The sequence below is a fragment of the Numida meleagris genome, chromosome 2 (assembly GCF_002078875.1).
Source record: "Numida meleagris isolate 19003 breed g44 Domestic line chromosome 2, NumMel1.0, whole genome shotgun sequence".
Lineage (NCBI taxonomy): Eukaryota > Metazoa > Chordata > Aves > Galliformes > Numididae > Numida > Numida meleagris.
This window is the reverse complement of record NC_034410.1, coordinates 74,966,915-74,972,942: the sequence shown is the minus strand read 5'-3', so window position 1 is coordinate 74,972,942 and position 6,028 is coordinate 74,966,915. Positions and strand designations below refer to the sequence as shown.

General features: G+C 38.1%; 1 long non-coding RNA gene across 1 annotated transcript; it reads right to left on the bottom strand.

Moving 5' to 3' along the window:
* LOC110395131 lies at positions 887 to 5,673 on the bottom strand. The gene is made up of 4 exons (XR_002436187.1): positions 5,555 to 5,673; positions 4,407 to 4,564; positions 2,047 to 2,271; positions 887 to 1,017 (listed from the first exon to the last, which is right to left on the bottom strand). It is a non-coding gene; the product is annotated as an uncharacterized LOC110395131 (long non-coding RNA).

Below are 6,028 nucleotides of genomic sequence, written 5' to 3'. Positions count from 1 at the left end.
CTTTTTACCATTTGGTCCTAGGCAGTTGAAGAACTCTTATCAAAATCTGTGAACGTTCAGAAGCTCACTAGTTATGAAGCAGTCCTGAAAAATCTATATATTACTTCAAGACTATTAGTCAATTCAAATAAATAGTTAAAAACAGGTCTGATAGAATGATAAATCATTTGCCTGACAATAAATAAAAAGAAATGCTGATAATGAACAAGGATGTTTCAGAAACATATTTCCATTATCTTCAAGTTTCTGCATATATGGACTTGTAAAGCAAACCTATGGCAATCTGCAACTGTATTTGCAAATTAGTTGTCTAGCCTTTTTTTTTTTTTAAGAGATTTTGGTGAAAGGTGGCAAAGAAGCAGACTCTGAATAAGAACTCTTATTTAACAAGCAGCAGTATGTTACACTGCTTTACTTCAAAAAGGGAAGAATTTCAAAGAAACCTGTCCCTAGGAAAAGCTTGTGTGACATCAAGTACACCAAATAGAGCCATCTCCAGTTTGATATGTGTAAAACGTTTGAGTTTTACAACAACAAGAATTGTTAGAAATAAGATAAATCTTATTTTGAGAAAAGGGGGGAAAAGGATTTTTGTCTTGTTCTGGGTTGTTTTTTGATTGATTGTTTGGATACACTGTGTATTGTGACTTAACCCAGCAGGCAGCTAAGTGCCATACAGTTCACTCCCACCTCCCCAGTGAGAGAAGCAAAAAAAAAAAAAAGGTAAAACCCATGGGTTGAGTTAAGGACAGTCTAATAGGACAGAAAAGGAATGAAAATAATAATAATGGCAATAGGATATACGAAACAAGTGATGCACAACACAATTGCTCACCACCCACCAACCAGTGTCCAGCCAGTTCCTGAGCAGTGGTAGCCCCTCTCAGGAAATTCATTCCAGTTTTATTATTCAGCATGATGCCTTCTGGTATGGCATATTCCTTTGACAGTTTGGGTCCTGGTTCTGTCCTCTCCCAGCTCCTTGTGCCCCTCCAGCCTCCTCACAGGCAGGGTACTCTGAGAAGATGAAAATTCCTTCACTTGGTGTAATTACTTCTCAGTTGTGTCATCAATATTGTTTTTTTCTCCTAACCCAAAACACAGCACCATGCCAGCTACTAGAAAGAAAATGAAAATGATTCCCAGCCGAAACAAGGACACCATGCCATATGGTTAAACAGGTACATTATATTTTTCTGATGCACCTATGAAAAGCTTGAGAACTGAAAATCTCAAATGGCCATGTTTACTACTTGCATATTGAGCTGTCATTCCACCCAGTTTTTGCAGGCCTACTTTAGAGCTTTCACTCACAAAAATAACAAGCCCCTCCGTACACATACACAAAAATCACCTTCCTAAAAGTCACACACAGGAAGTCACAGACCGCCTCCAACTACTAAGACAGAAAGACTTCACTTATCAAGTAAAAAAATGACTCCAAATCACATTAGAATATGGCTAGAATGTTCCTGGAAAGGAACATCTTAAACAAGCACTAGGTGTGACAGCAACCTGAGGTTTTTATTCACTGCTTCCCACCAAGACAAATGCTTCTGCTGTCACCAAATTTAAAACAATATGCATGCATGACCTACAAAGGGCATGGTTTCCCAAGGATGATGAGTGCCTAAACCTCTGCATGAAAGACATTCAATATTTTTTCAAGTTCTCTATTTGAAAAAAAATATATCCAAATCTGAGAGGCAGAAGAGTGTTACTGTGTAAGATATGACAGCTGTAGTTGTGCCTTCTGAAATGACAAAAATGGCATTCAGCCTTTCCTAGCTGCTGATAGATTAAAAAAGCAACATTTCACATCAAAATGGTTAATTTCAGTGACCTTTTTATATTTAGTGAGAAAGGTGAAAAAGTCTACATGCATTGCTCTTACAAACATCTGACAAAACCTAGGTGCTCATTCCATGAAACTTTAGTGGCTTTTTCAATATGTGATCTCATAAGTAAGGAATGAAATTCAGGACATTTGCTGCAATCTCAATAATGAAATGACAGTAACTGCAGAAAGAATTCTTGTTTCTATACCTTATTAAAGTCCAAGTCCAGAGCTGACATACCACAGTAAACTCTTGACAAGAGATGAAATTGCAAGGCTGCACCAGCCAAGGAACCATCCATGTTTGCTTCATTATCCTAGGGATGATGACTGTCAGGAGTAGATCACTTTGTTCTCCCATCAAACTGAGTGGCAGTGGGATGCCTTGCTCCATTTCTGGAAGACCTGCAGACTGGGAGTACCTGCAAGTTGGGCTGAGAAAATATTATATGTTACAAAGATGGAAAAGACACTTCTGTAACTTTTCAAAGAAGATATTTGTACTTTGTCAGAAAATAAGCGTAATATAATGCATTATTCTGAAGATGTTTACTTCAGCAGCACACAAGAAACTGCTATAGCAACTGTAGCTCTGGGTCAATAGGCCAGGGTCAGGATGGAGGAGTTTCTTTCACCATTCAGTAAGACCTGCTTATGCTTCATAGAATTGGAACCATCCATCACCCTGCTTCTAAATGCAAGCCCACAGCTAACATATCGTGAAAAGTAAAATAGTATTCGGCCCAAAGTTTATAAAACAGCTTCTTCCTTGCAACACCTGTTAGAATTAATAAGTAATTCAAGAAAATGAAGAAAAGGACTGAAATTAACTTAATGTTAAGCCACTGTGATGAGTAAAGACTCATCAAAACTGGCTCAGATTAATTGACATGAAATAGTTCTCATCTTGAACTACCCTTCTAAATTCAGGTGTGTCTTCAGGGTTAGGATCCTGAAGGTGTGTTACTCTCTTTATTAAGTAGCAGATTCTGGATGACTTTCTGACACTAGGGAATTAATTTTGCACAGAAATTGTTTTGCTTTCTAAACCTAGTCCTAGAAGGATGCATTAGTCATTAGACAGTAGGAAGTAACAGCCCGTATTCCAATATACTGAGGTGGTACTGAAAAAGGAGAATTTTAATATACTTTTAAAGTTTCTTCTATGTAGCTCATTAGGTTGAGGAGTGCTGATATTTATATTAGTGTGAGGTTTTTTTGTTTGTTTTTCCTATGGGTACCCTAAGATGTATACCTTAAAGTAGTATTAAATTACTTGATCATCTTGATGAAATGAGTGGCTTGGTAGACAAGGAAAGAGCTTTGGAAATTATCTACCTTTACTTCAGTAAGGGTTTCAACACCATCTCCATTAGGATTCCTATAGAGAAGCTGATAATTATGAACTGAATTTGCAGGCAGTGAGGTAGATTGAAAACTGTCTGAACAGCCAGGTTTAGAGGGTGATAAATGGCAGTGGGTGCCATTTTTTCCACATTGAGGAATTCAGTGACTCACCTTTGCTTCATCTGCACTCCCATGTTAGATGCCATTCTGTCAGGCTTGCCTTCTGCTCCCATTTGTCACACAGGAACAAAATGTAATGTAATGGAATATTGGTGGGGAGGTTCATATTCTACCACCAATATTTGCCTCTGACATTATGGGCCAACATGACAAAATAGGAGGCATTAGTTTTGGAGCAGCCTTTGTATTTGAGCTTCTTAAGGCCAGCTAACAGCTGTTACAGTAGTGAGGTGTGAGTCATTTCTCAGTTACACAGAGAGTAAAACTCAGCATAGCATTCTGCAAAGAGCTCCCTGTTGAATTTGGTAGGAGAACAAAAACTGCTTATGCAGGTGAAACTCACACAAGTTTCCAGCAGACTGATTTAAGACAAAGCAGTTGATAGCACCTGAAGATGACCAGACCAAGAAGCTAAGTGCAAGCTGCTTCCACAAATCATCTGAGCAGCCATTATAACTTCCCCAGAAGCATAATTTCAAAGTGCTGTTGTTTCTGCTATCAGTTATGGGCAAAAGGTCATTTTGCACACTGTGTTGCTACTGTGAGTGAGAAAGCCTCAAGGGAATTTCTCACATAGAAATCATTAAAAATCCATGAAAACATTAAATGTGGGATCAGACTAGCACTAGCTGAATCCAGAGAAGCTTTAAGTCAGTTTTGCTTATTTCCCTACTTACCATCATATACGGGTTCTTTATAAATACGTTGCCCTGAAAGTAATGCCTCCTATTTATTTCCATGGAAACTATAATAGATGCAAAGAGCACAATAACACCAAGTGATAGAGCAAATTCTCAGCTACAAAATACTGTTTTTCAACACAGTCATCACCATGAACTGCACATTTTTGCCAGCCATGAACAAGAGCCTGCATGCTGCACTACTTAAAATCTGCACCAGCAGAGGCGACCCACTGCTGTAACACACCACCCACTGCCTCACTGTGCTCACATCCACTGTTTGGTCTCCATAAATGTTCACCAAGTGTCGATGAATGTCAGTGGGTGCCATTTTTTCTGTATGGAGGAATTCAGTGACTTACCTTTGCTTCATCTGCACTCCCATGTTGGACACCATTCCGTCAGACTGCCCCTCTGCTGCTGTCTGTCACACAGCAACCACCAACATGTGCCTATGATGTCGTGGACCAGTGTAATAAAATAGGAGGCACTACTTTCAGAGCAGCCCTTGTCGCTTTCCCTATAGAGATTCAATGGGAAAGAAGTCTCCTGTTAACTTGGTGCCTCAGTATTTTCATCAGTGTATTATTGTTTGCAATTTTCTTTAGAAATCACACATAATACCACCCTGTATATATATGATGTCTCTTCCCTTGAGCTGCAGATTCATTCAGCCACTGCTCCTACACCATGAAACAGCTACCACAGTTTACACATTTTTTTAATCCTACATATACTGTGTAGCAACAGAACACAGCAACAACCCACATCTAATCCCTTGGCTAAGATTTGACAAAACAAAGAACACAAAACTCAGGTAGCTCTGTAGAGTGTTCCCCAAGAGAGCTAATATGTTGCTAATGAACATCACATTATAAGATCCTGATCTCAGGTCAAGAGACACAGAAATAACAGTTACAAGACCATATTAATTACCTTCATTTTAACTGCAGTGTCGTCACTGCCAGTAGTAATATACAATATAGCAGCTGTAAAACAACTTCCATCTAGTAAGTGCTTTCCTTTTTGCATTCTTACTAGTAAACTGTTTTCTTAACATTGCATTATCTTAGTTTGTACTTAGATGGTATTTCATTCTTGGCAGATGCTTAAGCTCATTCATTAGAACATATTTCTGACTTGAATTTTATCCAATAATATTGCCATCCACCTAAGATTTTTCGATCTGTCATCTATTATTCATGGAATGTTAACTACTCTCCATTGACTGGATTCAACAGGAAAAAGTATCCACTGAATATTACACACATCATCCTAAGATAAAATTAAAATTAAAAATTAAAAATAGAGAGAAAGAAGAAGAAAAGTCCAAGGCACATAAAGAAAAAAAGCTCACAGAAGAAGAACACACTCTTCATTACCATTTTTCATGAATCTTTCAAATCTATAATATTACAACAGAAACCATTTGTTTTGTGAGTGGAATCGGGTAGAAGTTAAATACATACACCACACAAAAATACTTGCAGTGCTACTCAGTTGGTATTACTTTCTGTGTTCGTGTGATCTGAAGCCTCTGGTATTGCCTCCCAGACTGTAACCTCTAAGTTGAAGTGGCATTCTATTTAAGGTAAATACAGCCCTTAGGATTTCCAGATTCCATTTGATGAATGTAAAAAGGATACTGACATATGACTCTCCTACAAATGCAAGGCCACCTGACAAAATGCTAGGAATATGTAGACATATTTTGAAGTGCTAAATGCCTGTGCAGCTGGATTCCATTACCAATTATCTTGCCAGGACATTTTTCCTATGAGGCAGATACGAACAAGCTGGTGAGAAAAGGAGACATTATTCACCTCTGAGTTTACGAGTCTCAGTATATACACTTTTCATGTCATAAAACTCCAGAAGTACTTATACAAACACATACAGTGGTATGAAACTCAGCTAATTTCTACTTTTATAGCGAGACTAAATATAATGGGATGCAAATGACTTACTATATGGAGTGACTGAA